Source organism: Halichoerus grypus, chromosome 13 (assembly GCF_964656455.1).
Source record: "Halichoerus grypus chromosome 13, mHalGry1.hap1.1, whole genome shotgun sequence".
Taxonomy (NCBI): domain Eukaryota; kingdom Metazoa; phylum Chordata; class Mammalia; order Carnivora; family Phocidae; genus Halichoerus; species Halichoerus grypus.
Window position 1 is genome coordinate 81,763,415 of NC_135724.1, and position 23,183 is coordinate 81,786,597.

General features: G+C 47.5%; 1 protein-coding gene across 3 annotated transcripts in view; it reads left to right on the plus strand.

The window, feature by feature from the left end:
• KSR2 (kinase suppressor of ras 2) overlaps positions 1–23,183 on the plus strand; it is a 421,068-nt gene that overhangs the window by 274,307 nt on the left and 123,578 nt on the right. The gene's annotated exons all lie outside the window — the stretch shown is intronic.

A 23,183-nucleotide genomic window follows, 5' to 3' on the forward strand; every position in this document is an offset into this window, starting at 1 on the left:
TGCCCCAGCGACATGTGAGCTCTTAATGTCACCCTCGTTAATGGGTAGATTTGGGGGACTTTTCCCATTCTGCCCTTCCTGAGAGGGAGCCTCTGTGACCCTTCCTCCTTTTCCGGAGGTCATGGCTGAGGGTCATGGCTGGAGAAGGGAGCCAGGAGCTGGAGATGAAGACTGAAGTCAGCACAGGGCAAATGGAAGCTGTCCAGAAGCTTCCAGGGGTTGTAGGCAGGTGGACCAGGCATACACAAGGATTGGTAATCCTGAGCATCCATTGTGTTTGTTGAATAGTAGTTAGGTGGGATGTTCCTAGGCGTCATGGGAAGAAGAAAGAATTCCAGGCTTGAACAAGTTTGAAAATTCTGGGTTCTAACAAGTTACACGAGGTCTCTTTTACTACAGTAGTTTTCAAAGCTTGTAATAATGTCCACGGTGACTTTTCAATACTTAATGATCACAGATTCATAGTTTTCTTCATGGAGCATCTCTCAGGGTTAGTGTGGTATATGTGAGAAGTACTGGAAGAAGCTGAATTGTATCTTCCAACCCCAAATGCTTTCAATGTGCAGGTCAGAGAAGCTGGAAGAATACTCATCATGACCCCCATCCAGTGGCTTAGGAAATGAAGGCACAGAGAGATGATGTGACTGGCTCTGGTTCATAGCAGAGCACCCCTAAAACCCAGCCTGAGCCCCAGCCCTGCACTCTTGCCAACAGGCAAAACTTCTTTGCAAATCTCCCAATTCCCTGCCCTACCGTTGAAGAGCCCTTCTTCCTTTAATGGATGAACCTTCGTCACTTTGGGCCTCTTTGTTCTTCCTTTGGTTTCTTTTGCTTATTTTTGGAATCTACATGCAGCATAAAATAAAACCAATGTAATTTAGTCCAGTGGACCCCCTGCCCCCGAGTGATGGGGTAAGAATTTTGGGATCCTTGTCAGCAGCACCAGAAGAACTTTATGGTTGTTGGAACCTTGTTGGCTTTCAGAGAGTGTGTCCTTAAAACTCAAATCAACCAGGTTGCCATAGTAACACTCACTCCAGGTTAGGGTGCACATGTCTGACTGTGGACAGATTCTTTAGAGACCTGGGAACATGCAAAGCCACTGAGACCCCAGTGAATCTGTTTGACTTCTTCTCTAGAAGAAGCCACCGATATGAGAAGAAAACATGAGCGATCAGAAGCCTTGAATGTGGCCTGCAAATACGTTGTGCTTGGTCCATGCAAATGAATTGATTTTTCCCCTGAATTAATTAAAAATGCGGAAATTTCATATAAAAGTCTGAATTTCCAGTTTCTTCTTGGAAGAATCAGAAAAATCCAGCAACACTGGACCCACATTCCTGCTTGATCACAAAGGACCAGAGCTAAGTGGTGGTCACCCCCCTTTATGTATGTATCTATGTATGTATGTATGTATTTGGTCACCCCCTTTAGATTGGCACACACTCTCCACTTTACTACAGTTCCCCCCATTCCTGGTGTCTCCCCATCAACAAGGCAGATGGCAGCTACCCCCTAGCATTACATGCACACCACTGTAATATATATATAACATTATGTACGTGAATATGTACATTAGTTGCATTAATGTTCATGAACAATTTCCTGCATCCATATCTCTATGGAAATTAGGAAACCGATGGAAAGATCGAGAGGGCCCATGTTTTATTTTTCTAACTTGTCTCTCATTTGTCGAACTTGTAGGCATTAAGCTTTCATATCCTCGCTCTAAATCAAGGACCGGCAAAGCGTTTGGCTTGCCGGTCAAATCTGGCCCACGGAAGGCCACATGGGGCAGGCAGCCACTATGGAAAACAGTTTGGCAGTTGCTCCAAAAGTTAGACGTCAGAACTACCATACAACCCAGTCATTTGACTCCTGGATATACACCCAGAAGAACTGAAAGCAGGTTTTAAACAAATACTTGTATACACATGTTCACAGAAGCACTATTCACAGTAGTCAAAAGGTGGAAACCACCCAAATGTCCATCAGTGGATGAATAAACAAAATGTGGTCTCTCCCTACAATGGACTATTATTCAGCCATAAAAAGGAACAAAGCCCTAACACCTGCTACAAATTCAGCATGGATGCGCTTCAAAAACATCGTGCTAACTTAGAGAAGCCAGACGCAGAAGTCTACACCGCGAATGATTCCATTTCGATGAAATGTCCTGAAAATGTAAATCCGTAGAGACAGAAAGCAGACTGGTGGTTGCCAGGGGCAGGGGGAAGCAAATGAGGAGTGGCTGCCCGATAAGTCTCCTTTGGGGGTTATGGTTATAGTTCGGAAGTAGACAGAGGGGGACATTTGCACCACCCGGATGGTATAGTAAATGCCACTGAATTGTACCTATTAAAATCATTTTATGTTATGTGAATTTCACCTCAATTAAAAAAGAAGAATCTGGCCCGCTGCCTATTCTTTGCATGGCTGAAAAGCTAAGAAGGTGGTTTCCCATTTTTAAATACATGTAAAAATCAAAAGAAGGATAATATTTAATGATGTGTGAACATTATATGAAGTTAATTTTAGTGTCCATAAACAGTTTTATTGGAAAGCAGTGACAGAGACTCTAACGGCCCACGATGTCTAAAATACTTCTTCCTGCTACTTTACTCCCCGAGTTTGCTGACCTCTGCTCTTGGTCCTTCTCAGCCAGGTGATGGAAGCCAGGGAGAAGTCCGATGCAAGAATGGAGAGATGGAAGTGATCAGTGGGCTTGTGCCTAGAGACAGAGGGATGAACAAACAAGCTTCCCTTGATATTAGATGTGGTAGTTTCCTGAGGCTGCTTTAACAAAGTACCATACACTGGCTGGGCCGAAAACAAGAGACATTTATTTTCGCCGAGTTCTGGGGCTAGAGGCCTGAAGTCAAGCCATTGGCAAAGGCCGTGCTGTCTCTGACAGGTCTAGGGAAGGATTCTTCCTTGCCTCCTCCTGGCCTTGGTGCCTGCCAGCTATCCTTGGCCTCCCTTGGTTTGTAGATGCCCCGTTCCAATCTCTGCCTGTCCTTACATTCTCTGTGTGTGTGTGAGGTCAAGTCCTCCTCCCTCTGTGTGTCTCTTTGTTCTGGGTGGACATACATTTTGGCAGGGCGGGGGGGGGGGGGAGTTCAACCCCCTACATCAGACACCCCCCAGACCTTTGATTCTAAATAATGAGGACAGACTATTCCTGCCTTATCTGCTGCACTCTGAGGCGGAGTAGAATAAGCGGAGAGGGATGTTAATTAAGTGCTAAATTAAATATTAATTAAGCACCTTCTAAGCGCTAAGCATCGTTCTAAGTGCTTGGTTAATCCTCTGAGGAACCAGTGAGGCACAAAGAGATTAAGCAAGAATCTGCCCGAAGTTTTACAGCTGACGGGTCGCGGAGCCAGGATGCCAACCCAGGGGAGGAGCACTGACTCCAGAGCTTTTATTAAGTCTGACAGCCACCTTGCAGGTTGCTGTTTCAATTCTCATCTTATAAGTAAATAAGGGAACGATCTCAGCGATGGTTCAGAGACTCGGCCAGGGCAAAGCTGAGATGAAGACTCAGGAAGCAGGACCTTGCTCTTCCCAGCACACGGGGGCAGCCCCTCCCCACAACCCCCATGCCTCTAATATTCCCATTTCTTCCTTATGTGGGTGGAGAAAGTCTTTTCTCCCATGTCCTCACTCAAGGGTGATATATCTTGGGATGAAAGGAGCCAGCGGATGCAAAACGAGTCACCTGGAGGCTTTGAGTGGGGCTCCGAAAACCCTGAGCTGGCTCCCAGCATTCACCCCTGAAAACCCCTTTCAGCCTTTAGAGAATCAAGGTCCTATTGACAGATGCAAAGATGTTAACATGTGCTTGGAGACTGGGCTGCCTGCTCCGAGGTAAAAGGCATAGATCAGGCCGGTGAATGTGCTTGCTCCGAGTTCATCAATCTTGCCTTTGTTTGGTGCATAAGCGAGAATGATCACATTGAGCGCATCCATCATTAGGTTGTGTTCCTTTCCACAAGAACAGGAGCAGCAGGTAGAGACGAGGGTGTGGCTCAGGGGTGCATTCAGGGCCCAGCTCCATGGAGAATGGGGGCAGGTGTCAGAGCGAAGACGCTCTGAAAATGCATCTGATTGCATGCACACCCATCCATCAGGCCTGGATTCGACACCTCTTCCTTTCCGCGCCGACTATCAATCACGTGGCTTTTGAAAAGCCCGAGAAGATTGTACCTTTGGATTTGGTTTGCTGAGCTTGAGAATTGGGAACTGGGGCCACTTTGTGAATTTATGTTTTCCTCTTTGAAATTTGCAATCAGACCGTCTCTGAGCATTGGCCCTGAGCGCCTCCACTGGTTCAGACGCCTTCCTTAGTGACTGGCCAAGCTCGGCCATTCTGTCCTTAGTGACTGGGCTGAGTCAGTCACCTGGGAGCGGTGGCTTCTCTGAGAACTTGGGGGAAACTTTGAGAAGACGATGAGCCGTTAGGCTGGTAGAACCTGTGGCTGCTTGACTGACCTCAGGATGCCTGTAGGAGTGACAGGTTTAGGCAACATGCCCTAACCCCCATGCTCACCATTCAGCCCACACCCTTGATAAATAGCTGGGACTGTGGTCAAGAGCCCCAAGACGTTTGGGGGTCACATTCAGTGACTCCCTTCCTCTTGTGCATTCTTGGTATCTCTGATCTAGAGCACTGGTTCTCAGCTGGGGGCAGTTTCGCCCTTCTAGCTCTTGGGGACACTTGGCAATGTTGGGAGACATTTTTGTTTGTCACAGTGGGGAGGCAGGGTGCTGCTGGTGTCCGGTGGGTAGAAGCCAACGATGCTGCTCAGCATCCTGTGATGCTCAGGACAAACCCCCAACAAAGAATCATCCAGCCCCGAATGTCAATTGTACCAAGGTCGAGGAACCCTGATCTAGAACATTTGTTCTCAACATGCAGTCCCCAAACTTCCAGCCGCCTCAGCATCACCCTGGAACTTGTTAGCAATACAAATTCTGGTCCCCGCCCCAGACTCAGTGAATCAGCAATTCTGGGGTCAGAAACGTATTTCACCGAGCCCTGACCGATGCGAGAAGTTTGAGAAGCACTGACCTAGAGCAATGAGCAGGCTAAAAGGCCAGGAGACTTAATAGGTCTGGTTACGTGGCGGGGATGCGACCCTGACTTCATAGCGTCTCGGTCCCATTTGAAGCTGTGTCATTTTACAAATAGCTAACACTCAGCATCAGGGCCCAGTGTCAGTCTGAGAGGCCAGAGCACTTTCTAGGTAAATTAAGACCTGTCAAACGACTATTCGAAGGGAGAGCAGACCTTGGGCTTTTCTGCATGGTGCCTTGTCTTGTGGGCTTGGTGGATTAAACTGCTTCCGGAAGGGCCCGCCTTTGACTTTTATGGGATATTGAATCTTGTTCACCGATTTTACCACCACACCAGCCCCAGTGCTTCAGGCCACTAGGCAGATAAACAGATTTGGGGTTTTTCTTTTTTCCCTATGGGAAATTCCTGGTAAAGGAATTAGCAAGAAGTCCCCCACTCCTTAATTCAATGGCTGTGTTGGGCCAATTACTGAACTTCTCTGATCTGCAGTTTTCTCTTCTGTGAAATGGGATGTGGTCCTGGTCTTTCTGGTTGCTGAGAGAATCCAGTCCCCAAGACGCCAGACATGGAGAAGGTTCATAAATGCCCATAACACTTTTTCTTTGAAGGATGAGCTGGGAGACACCTGGCGATATTCATTTCCTATGGTTACAGTTTCCTATAACAAATTAGCGTAAACGTAGTGGATCAAAACCACACAGACTCATTCTCTTGCAGTCCTGGAAGGCAAAAGTCCAAAATGCGTCCACCGAGGCCAAAATCAAGGTGTCAGCAGGGCTGGTTCCTAACCAAGGCTCCCGGGGAGATCTGTTTCCTTGCCTTTTCCGGCTTCTAGAAGCAAACAGCCCTCATTCCTTGGCTCACCACCAGCATCACATCATCTCTTCTCCCCCAGGGGTCCATGAGGTCACAGAGCCTTCTTCCTGGGACTTTGCTGGCTCCCTTGTATAAGGATCCTTTGTGACTACATGGAAGACCCACTCGGATAATCTAGAATAGTCTCCCCATCTCAGGCTCCTTCATTTAATCCCATCCTCCAAGTTCCTTTTGCCATATAAAATCACATGCACTGGTTCTGGGCATTAGGACATGGATGACTTCGGGGGGCCATTACTCGGCCCAGCACAGTCTCGGTTTTTTGAGGCTGCTATAACAAAAATACCATGGATAGAGTGGCTTAAACAACAAATATTTTATTTCTCCCAGTCCTGGAGACTGGGAAGTCTGAGATTGAAGTGCCAGCAGGTTTGATGGCTGGTGACAGCCTGCTGCCTGATTCACAGATGGCTGTCTACTTGCCGTGTCCCCCGATGGCAAAAGGGGCAAGGGGGCTCTCCGGGGTCTCTTTTATTAGGGCATGAATCTCATTCATGAGGGCTTCACCCTCATGACCTAATCACATTCCCAAAGGCCATACCTCCTCATACCATCACTTTGGGGGGTGAGGATTTCCACATGTGAATTTTGGAGGGACCCAGACATTCAGTACATAACGCACGGTGCCTGAAGTCGTTGACACCTGTACATCAATCCTATTGTAGGAGACCCAAGAGTGAAAAGGCCCTTGCACTGAGGTTTGGTTGCAGGATGATGTCTGGGTACCACCGTGCCTCAGTTCATGGTGGTGACGAGCAGTTCACGTGCCACCCTGTGGTTCTCAGCATCCAAGGGCATCGCGTCACCTGGGAACTTGTTAAAATGCAGATCTTCAGGCCCTGCTCCGGCTCCAACTGAATCGGGTCTCATGGCAGCAGAGCCCAGCCATCTGTATTTTAACAAGCTCCAGGTCATTCTGATGCACGCTTCAGGTTTTTAAAAGAAAGCTGTTATTTTTAAAAAGCTTGAGCAGGCATCAGAATCCCTGGAGCTTGCTCACATACTGCAGAGTTTACCCTTTTAAAACAATTCAGTGGGTTTTAGTATATTCATAGAGTTGTGCAACCATCCCTACTGTCTAATTCCAGAATGTTTTTATCACTCCCCCAAAGAAAAGCGGTACTCATTAGCAGTCACTCCCTATTGTCCCTCCCTTGAGCCCCTGGCAACCATTAATCTACTTTCTGTCTTTATGGATTTACCTATTCTGGACATCCATATAAATGGAATCTTACAATACGTGGCCTTTTGTGTCTGGCTTCTTTCACTTAGCATGATGTTTTCAAGACTTATCTGTGTTGTAGCATGAATCAGTCCTTCATTCTTTATTATGGCCAAATAATATTCCGTTGTAGGGACGCACCACATTTTGCTTCTCCATTCATCAATTGATGGCCATTGGGTTGTTTCTACTTTTTGGCTCTTATAAATAATGCTGCCATGAATGCTCAAGTTTGAGAACCACTGCTATAGGGAATTCATCAGAATCCAGAAATCTGGATCTTGCTTTGCCCATTCAGAAGACAGTCTCTTAGAGTCTGATTCACATTAACCAGACTTTGGAGACTGATGTATAAAGCCGGAATATCTGTTTATTAACATACAATGAGAACTTGCTGTTACAAGCACTGCATTTCTCGGGGCGCCTGTGTGGCTCAGTCATTAAGCGTCTGCCTTCAGCTCAGGTCATGATCCCAGGGTCCTGGGATCGAGCCCCGCATCGGGCTCCCTGCTCAGCGGGAAGCCTGCTTCTCCCTCTCCCTCTCCCCCTGCTTGTGTTCACTCTCTCGCTGTGTCTCTGTCAAATAAATAAATAAAATCTTTAAAACAAAAAACAAGCACTGCATTTCTCAAGGATCGAGTGATTATCCCATTTCCTTTCTGCAGTCTGCCCTTCCTGAGCGCCAGATTTTCTTCAGGGGGTTTCCTGGGGAATGTGGAGTAGGGAGAAGGGAAGTTTGTTGTAGAGAATATTTGAAGGCCTCAGGCTGGGACAGCCTGCTGTCTCTGGGCAGGGTAACTGAGAGTTCGGGTAAATAGCCCGGGTTTAGATCTGGGCTCCACCACTTGCTAGCTGTGTGACCTAGAGTGAGGTGTTCAACCTCTCTGAACTACTTCCCTTTTTTTGATAATAATAACGAAGATGTCATAGGATTATTGTGCAGAATAAATAAGATAATACTCATGAAGTGTTTGGTATAATGCCTAGCCCATAAATGGTGGGTACCACCACCTTTACGATGATGAGCCATCTCATGGTTGCAGTGGGGTTGCCCTAGGGACTGTAGCTATAGGAAATCTGCTAGTTCCATCTGTCTCCATGACCTTGCATGAGGTCTACATTCTTCTGCTTGTAAGTGAAACAACTCAAACTACTTTAAATGTTTAAAAATGAGGATTTGACAGTAACTGGAGAAGCTGCAGGGGCTCAAACAACATACCAGCTTTTGGTTTCTCTCCATCTTTCTTTTTTTTTTTTTTAATTTTTTATTGTTATGTTAATCCCCATACATTACATCATTAGTTTTAGGTATAGTGTTCCATGATTCATTGTTTGTGCATAACACCCAGTGCTCCATGCAGAACGTGCCCTCCTCAATACCCATCACCAGGCTAACCCATCCTCCCACCCCCCTCCCCTCTAGAACCCTCAGTTTGTTTTTCAGAGTCCATCGTCTCTCATGGTTCGTCTACCCCTCCGATTTCCCCCCCTTCATTCTTCCCCTCCTGCTACATTCTTCTTCTTCTTTTTTTCTTTCTTAACATATATTGCATTATTTGTTTCAGAGGTACAGATCTGAGATTCAACAGTCTTGCACAATTCACAGCGCTTAGCAGAACACATACCCTCCCCAGTGTCCATCACCCAGTCACCCCATCCCTCCCACCCCACCCCCCACTCCAGCAACCCTCAGTTTGTTTCCTGAGATTAAGAATTCCTCATATCAGTGAGGTCATATGATACATGTCTTTCTCTGTTTGACTTATTTCGCTCAGCATAATACCCTCCAGTTCCATCCACGTTGTTGCAAATGGCAAGATCTCATTCCTTTTGATGGCTGCATAATATTCCATTGTATATATATACCACATCTTCTTTATCCATTCATCTGTTGATGGACATCTTGGCTCTTTCCACAGTTTGGCTATTGTGGACATTGCTGCTATAAACATCGGGGTGCACGTACCCTTTCGGGTCCCTACTTTTGTATCTTTGGGGTAAATACCCAGGAGTGCAATTGCTGGATCATATGGTAGCTCTATTTTCAACTTTTTGAGGAACCTCCATACTGTTTTCCAGAGTGGCTGCACCAGCTTGCATTCCCACCAACAGTGTAGGAGGGTGCCCCTTTCTCTGCATCCCCGCCAACATCTGTCATTTCCTGACTTGTTAATTTTAGCCATTCTGACTGGTGTGAGGTGGTATCTCATTGAGGTTTTGATTTGGATTTCCCTGATGCCGAGCGATATTGAACACTTTTTCATGTGTCTGTTGGCCGTTTGGATGTCTTCTTTGGAAAAATGTCTGTTCATGTCTTCTGCCCATTTCTTGATTGGATTCTTTGTTCTTTTGGTGTTGAGTTTGATGAGTTCTTTATAGATTTTGGATACTAGCCCTTTATCTGATATGTCATTTGCAAATATCTTCTCCCATTCTGTCAGTTGTCTTTTGGTTTTGTTGACTGTTTCCTTTGCTTTGCAAAAGCTTTTTATCTTGATGAAGTCCCAATAGTTCATTTTTGCCCTTGCTTCCCTTGCCTTTGGCGATGTTTCTAGGAAGAAGTTGCTGCGGCTGAGGTCGAAGAGGTTGCTGCCTGTGTTCTCCTTTAGGATTTTGATAGACTCCTGTCTCACATTGTCTCTCCATCTTTCTACTCTGCTTTTTTAAGTGTGTTGGCTTCCTTCTCAGGCAGGCCCTTCCCGCAGGTAGCCCCCGGGGCCCCCGGTGTGCAGCCAGCCAGCTTAAGCTACTCCAGGGGACAGAGGAGAGCTTAACCAAAACAAAACAAAACAAAAAAGGCAGGGAGGTAGGGGGTGGGGTTTGCCAGGGCATTTCATGGACTCTGATTGGCCCATCTTGGGTCACATGCCCTACCCTTGAACCAATCACAGTGCTTTGGACTTCCCACGGCTGGATTAAAAGCACTCGCCCCTGGGACTGGAAGAGAGGTTCATCCTGACCTGGGCTCTAGGGCTGAGATGTTAGACGGTTAGTTTTCCACTGGAAAACCAGACTGCCGTTACTAGGAGAAGGAACGGCTCCAGTGCCAAAGACCTCTGTCCCCCAGGTAGTCTGGAAGGGTCAAGCCAACACCCATCCCTGGGACTCTCTTTGTCTATTCTTTAATAGTTGACTGAGCCCCTCTTTCAGTCTGCTGTATATTTAATCCAGTTGTATCAGGCTCTGGATCTAGGTCTCTTCCAACTCTTTGGGCAGGGATTCTCAAAACGATTGCCATTTGAAGCTGGATAATTCTTGTTCCAGGGGCTATCCTTCGTATTGCAGGATGTTCAACAGCATCTCTGGCATCCACCTATTAGATGCCAGTAGCACCATTCCCCCTGAGCAAGTACCCCCCAAAATGTCTCCAGACATTGCCAAATGTCCCCTGGGGGCAACATCAGCCGCTCCTGAGAACCACAGTTCATGTTTCTCTGTCCCATGATCCATTAGGAGTCGGGCTAATTTCACTCTTGGAGGGTCAACTTCTTTGCTTATCGTCAAGTTCTTGGTGGTAAAGTTTCTCTGTACAACACCACCCCCCCACCCCCGGTGACAACACTTCTCACTGAGAAACCATGGTCTCATTGCAGCTGAGGTCCCCTCTCTTGGTGGCCTCCCTTTCCAGAGCCGCTGCATCGGGACCAAGACCCATCTTATCTTTGGCACCTCAGTCCCACTTAGGGATGCTTTGGAGTGTGGACACCCCGTCCTGACCTTGGAATGTGACCCATTACAAGGCCGTCTCTAGCAAGCCACAGACGGTGTGACACGTCTCTGGATGGCGCTTTGAGCATCAGGGAACTGAGAGAGGGAGACAGTCTATTGTGTGAAGTTCAGAGAGGGTGCCTGGTGTCTTGGGTTTCTTGAAGTCAGACCGGGGTCTCTCACAGCAAGCTCACCTGGTCTGTCCCTGCTGAGCCCACTCAGGCCATAAATTCCAAGGAACTGTGTGGGGAACTTCTCAGCAGCCCTTTGTTCTATGGACAATTAACTTCCACTGAACATTAACTATCGGGCAGCCGCATAATTAAAAAACATCACATCTCCACTGGGGGAGAATTTCAGCTCAAGCAACTCGAAATGGCTCTGATTTAAGATCCATAAACTCAGTTCAAGGCAATAAATATGTAAGTAATTGATGATGTAGTGTGCGAGGAACTTAAGGCCCATCCATCACACTCGGGCAAGCAAGGGCTATAGACACGCTCTGAGAACAGGACAAGAGGAGGGGAATAAATGGCCAGAAGGACCTAGACAGCTCTGCCCTCCCCATAACTCACCGCTGTTCTCCACAGAGTCGTGGCCTCGTTCCCTAAAGAGCCTTGTCCCCAGGTTTTGTCTTCTCAGGCCGGGGAGAAGGGCCACTAAGCAAAGCTGCAAACAAGCACCTGAGTTGCTCACAGGGAAAACCCCCTTTTATTGCACACCTACCATGTGCTTGGCACTTGCGTCATATCCATGGATGGTCCTTCGGGCAACTCTGCAAGAAATGGCTTTGATCACGCCCGTTGTACAGAGGAGGAGGCCCGCAGAGGGGAAAGACAAAGCATCAATCACAAGGGCAGAATCAGGATTTCAGTGCAGCTCTCTGCCCCTGTAAATGAATTCCATTTTGTCCCCCTGCTTCTTAGGCAAAAGAGGAGGCTTGGGCCTCTGGGTTGCCTGCATTGCAGTCCACAAACGTGTCCTGTCATCCGTCTCTGGGTCCAGATGTCAAGTCCAACTTGTAGATTCCAGCCCGTGGTCTGCGTGTCCCCCACCCCTCCCCGCCCCACGCCTGTCACTGATACTGCTGTTTCTGTTGGTTTATTTCAACTTGAGACCATTTACAATTGAAATTGATGGAGCACAGGGCTGCCTGTTTTTCTCCGTTCACAGAGACATTTGTGGTGATGGCAGCGTGGGGCCTCTGTCTGTCAACTCTTGTTTTGTCCTCATTTAAGCCTGAGCTTGGCACAGTAAGCCAGCCTCTTCCAATTAGCATTTTCCTTCAGGTCAAGGAGACAGGTCCCGTATCTGCGAGGTCCAAGGTGGCTCTGCGTTGTTCTCTGGGTCTCCAGGTTGCCTCTCCTCAGGGCGCCTCTCCCAGGAAGGGTGCACAAGAAGACCCTCTTACCGACTTTGCTAATGGGCTCTCTTCCTCATTATCTGAAGAGAGACCATAATGCTCACAAATGGGGCTCCCCAGTTAAGGAGATCTAGATTCAAATCCCAGGAGAACATTTTCCTTAGCTGACCCCCAGCCTCAGTTTCTCCATTTGCAAAATGAGATCATTGTATTTAACTCACAGGGCAGGCTGGTCATTCACTCACTCACTCACTCATTCATTCATTCATTCATTCAGTAAATATCTGTGGAAGTGCCACTCTGCCCATCATTGTGCTAGCTGCTGAGGATGCAGGAGGGAATGAAAGAGACATGGTTATTACAGTCAGTGAGCGAACGCATGTCAAACACTTAGGCCACGGGGTACCCAAACTTGACTGCACATTGGTATTACCTGGAGACCTTTTTTAAAATTTTCAAAGCCAGGGGCGCCTGGGTGGCTCAGTTGGTTAAGCATCTGCCTTCGGCTCAGGTCGTGATTCCCGGGTTCCTGGGATCGGGCCCCGCATCGGGCTCCCTGCTCCGCGGGAAGCCTGCCTCTCCCTCTCCCACTCCCCCTGCTTGTATTCCCTCTCTTGCTGTGTCTCTCTCTGTCCAATAAATAAATAAAATCTTTATAAATAAATAAATAAATAAAATTTTCAAAGCCAGGCCATACCCCAGCACAGTTAAATCAAAGGTCAGCAAACTTCACAGCAGAGCCAGATAGTAAATACTTTAGGCTTTGCAGGCCCTATGTCTCTGTCATGGCTACTCAACTCTGTCCTTACAGTGCAGAGGCAGCCGTAGATACTGGGCGTGTCTGTGTGCCAATAAAACTTTATTTACAAAAGAGGCTGAGGGGCCAGATGCATGGCCCAGGGGTCAGGGTTTGCTGACCCCTGCATTAAACCACAATGTGGCGTAGGAGCACAGGCATCAGATGATTCCAGCGTGCTGACAGTGTTGGGAAGTGACTTGGGCAATGCCCGGTCTACATTAGCCCTTACCAGTTTTACTAACACTGCAGCTCAGAGAAACAGTTAGGGGTGGAAACGGGACAATAACGCTGATCCCTAACTCCAAACCCCGTTCTTTTGATCACTCTGCTTTTCTGTTTGAGGCTCTCAGAGCCTCAGTTTCTTCCTCTGTAAAATGGGATCAATACTAGACCTCTCTGAAGGGTGCCTAAGAGGACTGAATGTACAAATTGACATACATGGCAAGTCTGCCCTCAGGAGGGACTGTGTCAGTGATTCCCATTATCGGCAGGAGTCAGGAGGAGCTGAAAATGGTCCAGGGGTCCCAACGCTGGGGGAGCTGAGGAAACCCTGGGCAAGTGGGGAAATGTTTGGGAGAGGAAGTGCTGGGCTCCATTTTTGGGCAGACGGGCTCTGTTTGGTCTGCTGCCCCAGTTGAGGTCCCAGCCCGAGGTCAGAGCTTGAAGGCTGGGGCAGAGTAGGGTTCCTCGCTTCCCAGGACCCCTGACTGGCCCTGGCCCTGCAGGGTGGGAAGAAGTGAAGCCTTCATTCAGAGGGTTGGGTTGCTGGCTTATTTTTGCTGGAGTTAGCAAGGAAAACATTCACCTCTCTGCTCTAAGCCAAACTCTTCATGGGACACTGGACACATAAAGATGAATCATTAGCTGCTCCTATTCTGCAGGAACTCATGGTCAAGGGTGGTGGGGAGAATAGATTCCTAAGCAGAGGCTCTCCATGTGATGAGGCAACTGACCTGGAGGGGTAAACACAGGATGCTACGAGAGGGTCATGACAGGGGAATTGCCCCCCTCCCCGTGCATTCAGGGAGGGCTTCCTGGAGGAGCCACGCTTGAGCTGGATCTTGGAAGAGGAGTTGCATGAGTCAGGCTAAGGACATTGGGGAGGGGCTACTGAAGCATGTTCTAGAAAGAGAGAACAGCATCTTTGAAGGTGGGTAGTGGAAAATAGCAGATCCATGGTGTGAATGGGACTTAGGGAGGGCTGAGTGGGGGCTGGAGACAGCAATGGGGCCATGAGCAGTTTGGAGCCCACATTGGCCCTTACCTCTGTCCTGCTGCCTTCCAGATGCATGGGGCATTTTTGTCCTCTTTGGCCAGGATCAGCATATTCTTCCTCCCCATCTGACCTTTCTCTGTCACTTGAGTGGTAGATATAACCTATAACAAAGGTCCTCGAGACAATGATTATGGATACACCAAGCCCACTCTCAGGATCATATTTAAGGAACCCACATCACCCCCAACACACATATACCAAACTCCACAGCACATATTTCCTTATTGATAATTTATTTCCCAAATAAACCAAGGTGGGTCCATTATCCTAATGAGATTCTTCTGGATTTCTAGATAAGATTTTATTCCCATTTTGTGTTTTAATTTTATTATCTTCTTATATAAGCCACTTTTGACATTTCAAGATGATCCCCCTCCTCCTCTTTCTACACCACGGCAGAAAAATTATATCAAGAGAAAATTCGAGGGGAGGGTTTGGGGTAGGGATACGAGAAGAAGAAAGACAGGTTTCCTGATACGTCTTATTTTTAGGATCGAGGGAAGATTGATCATTAATGCCACCCCCCTGCTCCAGTCCGTGGGGTAGTGGCTCATGGAATTAGAGACCCATTGCCCCACTTTCCCTGTCATGTCCCCCCACGAGTCCCCACTTCTCCCCGCACGCATCCCCACCCTACTGTTTACATCTTGGATTCCCTATCCATCATCCCCACAAGGAAGATAATTACTCGCGTGGCACCCGGGTCTCCCATTGTTTGGTTACGAGGTTAAAAATCCTTGATACACTTTAATAAATTCAGCAGTGAGCACATTATAAAATGTAATTAAATGCCTCAGCCATCCTCTCTTTCTTTACCAGCAGTGAAATTTAATTGAGGCCACTGAGGGGGCTGAAATAAATCACAGGTGATGACTCCAGGATTCACGTCCCTCTCCGGGAGACAAAGTGATGGCATCACCATCCACACACTGATTAGTGGGCAATTCAGGGGATCCCAGCTCGGCAGGGACCTGCCAGGACTCCGACCCAAGGTGGCGATGGCCTTTTTAAAGGGAGAGAATGATTTTAGTTTGTCCACTAGATCTTGAAGGTGCTTCCAGTTTGGCTTCAATAATTTAAAACAAAAATTTGTAACCTGGGGCCAGGAAGAATGGGTGTGGAGAACTTTGATTGGGACTCCCTGTCCTGTGTTCCCCTCCTACCCTGTGTCTGCACTTTCCTGTCTCTTGGCCCCACATATCAGCCGTCTGTCTGCTGTGCTACCATTTGCTTTTGCTCAGTGCCCTGACTGCTCATCTGTCCTACTGAGGTAGGCTTCTACCTGGAGACACTCTCCAGAAGCCACTTTTCCGTCTCTCCCCCTTGGCCATGACCAGCAGTACCACCCCTCCAACTGTAACTTACACATCCTCGAGGTCTTCTCTCTGCCTTGATAAAGTGACAACTGGATAATCATGTTAATTAGCCCAGTCAGAAGTGGCGAGAGGAGAGACTTAATTTTCCTTCCCCTCTGCTTTCACAAGCTGACATGGATTTCAGCAGTGGCAGGTAATCAGAGACCTTGCCTCCTCATGGATTATTCTACCAGAAGACAGGGAGGGCTAGGAAGAGCACAGGCTTGGGTGAGACTGGTGAGTTAGAATCTTAGCTGGACTGCTTATTGGTGCTACTGTGCCCCGCTCCTCTCTTCTGTAAAATGGGCATTAAAATGACACAGCCCAGAGGGCGCTAGGATGAGGTGAGCAGAGGGACGCCCCCAAGCGGTCATGCACATTTTGGCTTGGAGAGGGCAGGGCATTTGTCCAAGGATTCACACCGGGTAAGTGGCAGAAGTAGATCTACAGTCCAGGTCTTCTGGCTTCAGAGAAAAAAATCTTTCACAACGGATACGTATACCGAATAATCACATGGTATACTTTAAATATCTTACAATTTTATTTGTCAGGTACTCCTCAATAAAACTGGTGGGGAAAAGGGGGGAAAAATCTCTCTGCTCATCAGCCAAGGAAATGAGTTACACAGCCCTAAATTAGGGGTTGACACACTTTTCCTATAAAGGGCCGGGTGATCATTATTTTTGGCTTTGTGGGCCATACCCTCTCTGTCACAGTGACTTAACTCTGCCTTCCTAACATGGAAGCAGTCACAGACGATATGCAAATGAGTGGGTGCGACAGAGCGCTGATCAAGCTTTACCTACAAAAGCAGGTGATGGGCTGCTGGGGCCTGGGGGTCATCGTGTGCTAAGCCAGGCATTCAGCCTTCGTCCTTGGAGAGCTTTGTCCTGTTCTAACTGGTGTGTGAATCCTAGAGGCAATAGTAACCACTCGGCTGAGCCCTTGTCCAACTACATTACTCCTACTCATCCTCCTAGCAAGTCTGTGAGGGAGATCTTCTGACTCCCTTTTCCCAGGAGACAAAAGGAGACTCAAAGGTAAAAGTTCCCCAAGCCTCCTAGCGAGGAAGCGGCAGAGCTGACTCTGAACTCAGGGTCTGCTCACCGCAGAGTCCCACACTCCAGTGGGCAGTTGATGACCAGGAAACCCTTCCTGTTCAGAAATAAAGTAGGTTTCTCTGTCTCCAAAGGAGGTCCACGTTCAGGGGCCTTGTCACTAGTTTAAACGCTGTACACGGGGCACCTGGGTGGCTCAGTCATTAAGCGTCTGCCTTCCGCTCAGGTCATGATCCCAGGGTCCTGGGATCGAGCCCCGCATCGGGCTCCCTGCTCCGCGGGAAGCCTGCTTCTCCCTCTCCCACTCCCCCTGCTTGTGTTCCCTCTCTCGCTGTCTCTCTCTCTCTGTCAAATAAATAAATAAAATCTTTAAAAAAAAAAAAAAAAAGCCGTACACATGTGGATTGGTGTGGCCTGGATACCTCCATTCCTGTAGTCCTCCTATTTCTAGACAGACAGCTTCGCCAGGCTCTTTGTTTTGACTCAATGCCATGGGAATCCCTGACTCTCCTCTGAAAGGTCTCTTAAATCAGGAGCAAACAGCACTGTCCTTGCTCACCCCTCCCATCTCTAACCAGTGTCAGCCCCCCCCCCCCCGCCACCACCTGTTTCCTCCCCCGTGATGTGGCACCTGGGTGGTCTTATGTAGACACTGACCAGCGCCAGGTGGCTCCCTGGAGGCCATAGCCATCAAGGGCCTTAAATAATGAAATTTTGATCTTGTAGTTGTCTCGGGGAGAGAATGATATTCAAATACACAAAGAAACCCAATTTGGCTTCGAAGCACCACGGAACTGTAACCTTTAGAGACGGCACATAATTAAAAAACTTTTAGATCTGATCTATTTGAATTGGATATTAAAGCAAATAGAGTTATTCCCTGCTATGTGAAGAATATCATGAGCAGCTTTAGCCAAGGATTGGTTGGCCCCTTGGATAAATCCGGGGGGGATTTTAGCTGGCGACTGGCCTGTGACCCCACAAGAAAAGTTTCATGGTCTAAGTTTTATTAGTTTCTGGTATCTTTGAGCCCAAAGAATTTGCTACTTGATCTGAATGCAGCACTGTTGTTAAGAACTCACTCAGGCTGTCATGCCCCTGGGCCAGAGGAAGCTTAAGGGCAGCTTGGAACTTCCTTGTTATTTGTGGTGTTTCTGAGGATGAGCTCTCGGGGTTGACTGCCCTCGCTCAAGCCCCAGCTCTCCCAGCGAAGATGGAGTTATGAAGATTAAAAGAAATAATACATCTAAAGCACTTAACCTGAGCCCTGCCATGCAGTAGGTGCTCAACTAATGTTAGCTGTGATTATTAATAGTTTTCTGTGCTCAGAGGTCTTTATCTCCATGGAAACCTTTAAGACTAGTGTAGCTTCTATCCAAGAGCGTTGAGAGGCCCAGAGGCTGTAACAGAGAGCTTCTTGCGGTCCTTTCTAGCTCCAGGACTGAATCACTTCAACAGTAATTCTCACACTCGCCTCAGAAGGAGACGCTATGGGAAGATAGTGTGGTGCAGGGATGCAAGAAAACTGAGTTCAATCCCAAAGTACGCCAAATACTCGCTGTGGGACTTTGAACAATTAACGTTTTCATTTTCCTTACTTCTAAACTAGGAATACAACCTCATAGGATTGTTTGGATTAAGTGAAGAAATGGCTCCAAGAGGCCTATCCCCGCTTGGGATTCATACCGATAAATAAGACCAAGCATTGCTCCCATCCAGGCAGTGGACTTATTACTCTGGGGTGTGGATTTTTTATTGGTGTGCTGCAACTGAGATCATGACAGCTCAAGTGGGAAAGCCCTGGGCTAGGAAAAGAATGGTCTTGTAAGGGTCAGGGCTGATGATTTGCACCCCGCTGTGGGTGGGGAGTTGGAGGATAGGGGAGGAGGGCGGGCAAAGGTGGGGGGGCGCTCCTATTTTCGTCCCAGCTTGGCGGGCTGTTCTCCGCTTGGCCACCAGAGGGAGCTCTTCAATGAGTGAGACCACCCCCACCCCCCCACCCCCCAGCATCCAGACTCTGTTCTTATATACTCGGGGGTTCCCATCACCTTAAAACAAATCCCAAAGTCTGTGTTTTATTTCCCTTATGAAATGTATTTCTGTCTGAACTTACGTTCGGTTTTTATTTGTTTACTCACTATCTGACTCCAGGCTCAGAAAATTTCATTATCCTGTTCACCATACACCTAGCTCCTAAAACCGTACCCAGCTCAACAAAGGTGCCGTATTGGTTTCTTACCCCTGCCCAACAAATTACCACAAACCCGGTGGCTTCGAACAACACCAATTTATTGCCTTACAGTTTGGGGGATTAGACGTCCAAAATTAGTCTCACAGGGCTGAAGTCCAGGTGTGTCGGCGTAGCTGGTACCTTCTGGAAGCTCCAGGGGAGAATCCGTTCTCTTGCCTTTTCTAGCTTCCTGGGCTGTTGGCCCTTTCCATCCTCATAGCCAGCAACTGTCACATCTCCTCCACTAACTCAGACCCTCCTGCCTCCCTCTTGCCCACATAAGGACTCATGATTACATCGGGCCCGCTTGGGTAATCCTTAATTTAATCACATCTGCAAAATCTCTTCTGCCTGTTAGGTGACTTACTTACAGGTTCCAGGGATTAGGACATCTTGGGGGAGGGGTGTGGGCATGATTTTACTCGTGAAAATATTGTTGGCTAACTGCAGGGGTGACAGCTAAAATGAACAGCATACTAGGACACCACCTGCCAGGCCTCTGGCAGCTCTTCTCTGAGCGTATAAGGGTCAGTGTTCCTTTGCTCTTCCCAGACAGAGGTAGGGGGCAGGGACACTCTAGGATGGGTTGAACTCCATGTATCTGGAGAGCCGTCCGGATGCTCCAGAAGAAGTATCCGGTTTGTTCTTCTCTGTGGTTCAAATCCCAACTCAGTCACTAGCTATGGATGATCGCATATTGCTTCTAAGCCTCAGTGTTCCCGTCTGTGAAATGGGGATGAAAGTGGCCATCATTTATTGAACCCAAGCTCTGTGACCTGAATTAAAAACCCCAGTCCTGGCCTTTATTTGCTGTGTGACCTTGGGGAAATGGTGTAACTTCCTGATTTACTTGTTGGTGAGATGGGGCTAATCCTAACAGCTGCTATGTTCCATGCATCATAGGCTGCAGTGGATGGATTATATGAGGTAATGTACAGAAAGGGTTTATTTGGTAATAGTGCTTGGCACACCATAGTGCTCAACAAAAAGCATATCTATTATTATTTTTCTCATTTCTTTTCTTCTTTGTCTTCATCTTCAGCATCTTTTTTTTTCTCTTACTTTTTCTCCTCCTCTTCCTTTGCTTTATCGTCCCCTGTTTTTACCTGGTGTCTCTGTGTTAAATGTTTTTAAATATTTTCTGCACACCTGACTCTTCTGTTGGCCTGAGTTCCTGCCCGCCAGGTCAGAGCCCGAGCTTCTCTTTTCAAAGCTGTACATAATGCGAAAGCTTTATTAACGCCAGTTCCTTGTGTCGGGGCTTCTGTCTGTCCGTCTGGCTCCCAAGGGGGTTTTGAAGACCGAGGCTCTTGGTTTATCCCCTTTCTGTACGGAGGAACGGCTGAGAGGGCATAGACAGGGACCTACGGGAGGGGAGAAGAATCCTCCTTCCCTCCAACACCCCCTTTCTGTGCACTGGAAATGAAAACATCTGAGAAGAGATTTCTATTATTCTACTCCTGGGACTGAAGGCACCAGGGACACGCACAATTCTGTCTCCATGTCTGCATGACTTGTTATCAGAAAATTAGAGTAGAAAAGAAGCTTTTGTTCAGCTATGGAGACATCTTAATAGGCGCTTTGATTGTTAAACAGAAGTTTCTGTATCAGTTTAATTGCTGTAAATGCTGTTTGCCTTCTCTGTTATGATAAGGCCTGGATTTTCATAGATTTCCACCACCCCCCCCTTCCCTTTAAACAGTTTTCCTTTGCTTTTAGGCTCAGTTGGCAAGTTTAATGAAATCCACACGAAGAAAGTAAAGAGAGGATCTCAAAGTTCAGATCTGCACACCCACGTTCGAAGCCACGTGCTGGTTATTACTGCTTGAGACTAATGACGTTGTAACCGCTATGTAATTGACAGACTTCACCCCTTCAACCAGATATCAGGAAATGAAACCAAAGAACCAAACTTAATGACTTCTACTTCTTGAGAAGGTGCTGTAATTGAGAATAACAGCATAACTGGGATATGAATCTAAAAGTGAGATGTGCTTATAATAAAAGAGGATTTGTTCTCTGCTGACTTGAGCCTCGCAAGTACCATCTTGGTTTCTTGGGGTTGGTGCGGGGGGGATGTGAGGTGGCTAGGGAAGTAGAAAATATCTAGATCAGGGCTTCTCAGCCTTGGCACTTTCGACATTTGGGGCTGGTTAATTTTTTGATGTTGGTGCTGGCCTGCGCGTTGTAGGATGTTGAGCCGAATCCTTGGCCTCTACCCACCTGGTGCCAATAACACTTCCCAACCCCACTGTGACAACCAGAATTATCTCCAGATACTGCCCAGTGTCCCCTGGGAGGCAAAAGTCACTTTGGTTGAGAATACTGGTGAAAGGGCTTTTGCAGGACTTATGAGCAATGGCAGAATTACTCCATGAGGTTCTGCTGGTGCCTAGCTGTGTGACCTCTAGCATATTCCTGCATTTCTCTGAGCCCCTGTGTCTTGTAGGGAATAATGAGAACACTGACTGCACAGAGACATAATTTCCACGTCTACACTGCACAGGCTAATGCCTAACACATAGTGAGCGATCAATTAACTCAGTGCTTCCATCATAATATGCTTGGACTCAGCACACATATAGGAAGACTTACTTTGCTCTTGGTGATGCAAAGATGAGGCTGGGGTCCCGGTCCTTGTAGGAGGGGCACATATACACAGACTTGTTGGTTCTACCTTATTCTTCACTCATGGAGGGCATTGCTGATCAATCTTGGTGTTCTTTCCTATTGGGCTTCAGAATCTTTCTCAACACGCTTTTCTAGACAGCTACTACGAATGTCCCATGAGATAAAGCCCATTTGGCACTCCTAGTTTTGTAGATTCCCCACGAGGAGGCTGTGTATCTGAGCTAACTAACGCTTTCTCTCCAGCCCAGCTGTCCCATCTGCACCTCCCCTGGTGCTGGAGAAAGCATTTTAAGGAGTTCGCAAGTAGCATCCGTCTTCCTAAATCAGACTTAAGTCCCCAAAGGAGCTGGGAATGGAAAGAATGCTCTCTTTCGCTCTTTTTTAAAATCATTTTTTCTTTGTCTTTTTTGTTTCCCTTGGAAACTGAAACAAGTGGCAAAATGGCTTGGATTGGGTGACATTTAGCTTTTAGTTAAACTGGAGGAAAGTCCACCAGCTATGATGCTGATTGATACATCATGCTGTTTCTTGCGTGGCTTTTCTCTGCCCTTCGGGCCTGGAAAATCACTAGCTCTCCCAGAAAGGGTCCCACCTTTACAAGGGCAGAATTGGGGTTCTGAAAACAGCTTTCAGATGGCTGTTAACAGTGTCATTAGACAGAAGAGAGGAGAATGGGTTGGGGTTTAAATGCTCCCTGATCAGTTCAGCTCCCAGTGAACACACCACTCCGGAACAATGGCTGTGAAAAATGGGGTAGGTGTGTGTTTGTAGCTCTGAAAACAGGGAGCTGGCTCCATCTATCTGGCCTGAGAAAGGAGAGCTGGTGTGTGACTTGGCCACTGGCTTCCTGTCTCCCTCGCTGGTGGAGATCTCACACGCAGCGCGGCTTCATTTCTGCTGTTGTTTCACACCTCCTTGGGGCCCTCGAGGTGGTGGAGTGAAGGTGGGCGCTGGTGCTCAGCATCTGCGGGAGAAGTCCCAGAACTCAGACAGAGGTGGAGTGATAGCAGAGGTCCCTGGGATTTAGCTTAAGGCATGAAAGGAAAGACCAGATGGGGACAGGCACCCAGTCTGAAGTCTGTGTGATTTATTGTTTCTTCCTCATTCCCATTCATCCATCAATCTATCTATCTATCCATCCGTACATACATCTACCCACCTACCAATTCATCCACCCCCTCCATTCATCAGTCCATCCATCCATCTGCCCATCTACCATTCCAACCACCTACCTACCCACCTATCCATCTACCTACTCATTTATCTTTCCATCCAACTTATCCAACCACTTGTCCACCCAACTATCCAAATATTCATCCACCCATCCATCCACCCATCCACCCATCCACCTACCAATCCATGTATCCATCCATCCATCCATTCATCCAACCACCCACCTACCCATCTGTCCATCTACCCACTCATCTGACCATCCACCCACCTATCCAAACATTCATCCATCTATCCTTCCATCCACTCACTTACCAGTCCATTCACCCATCCATCTATCCATCCATCCACTCACTCTTCCATTTGCTACTCAATCCATCCACTTATTTATTTATTTATTTATTTATTTTAGAGA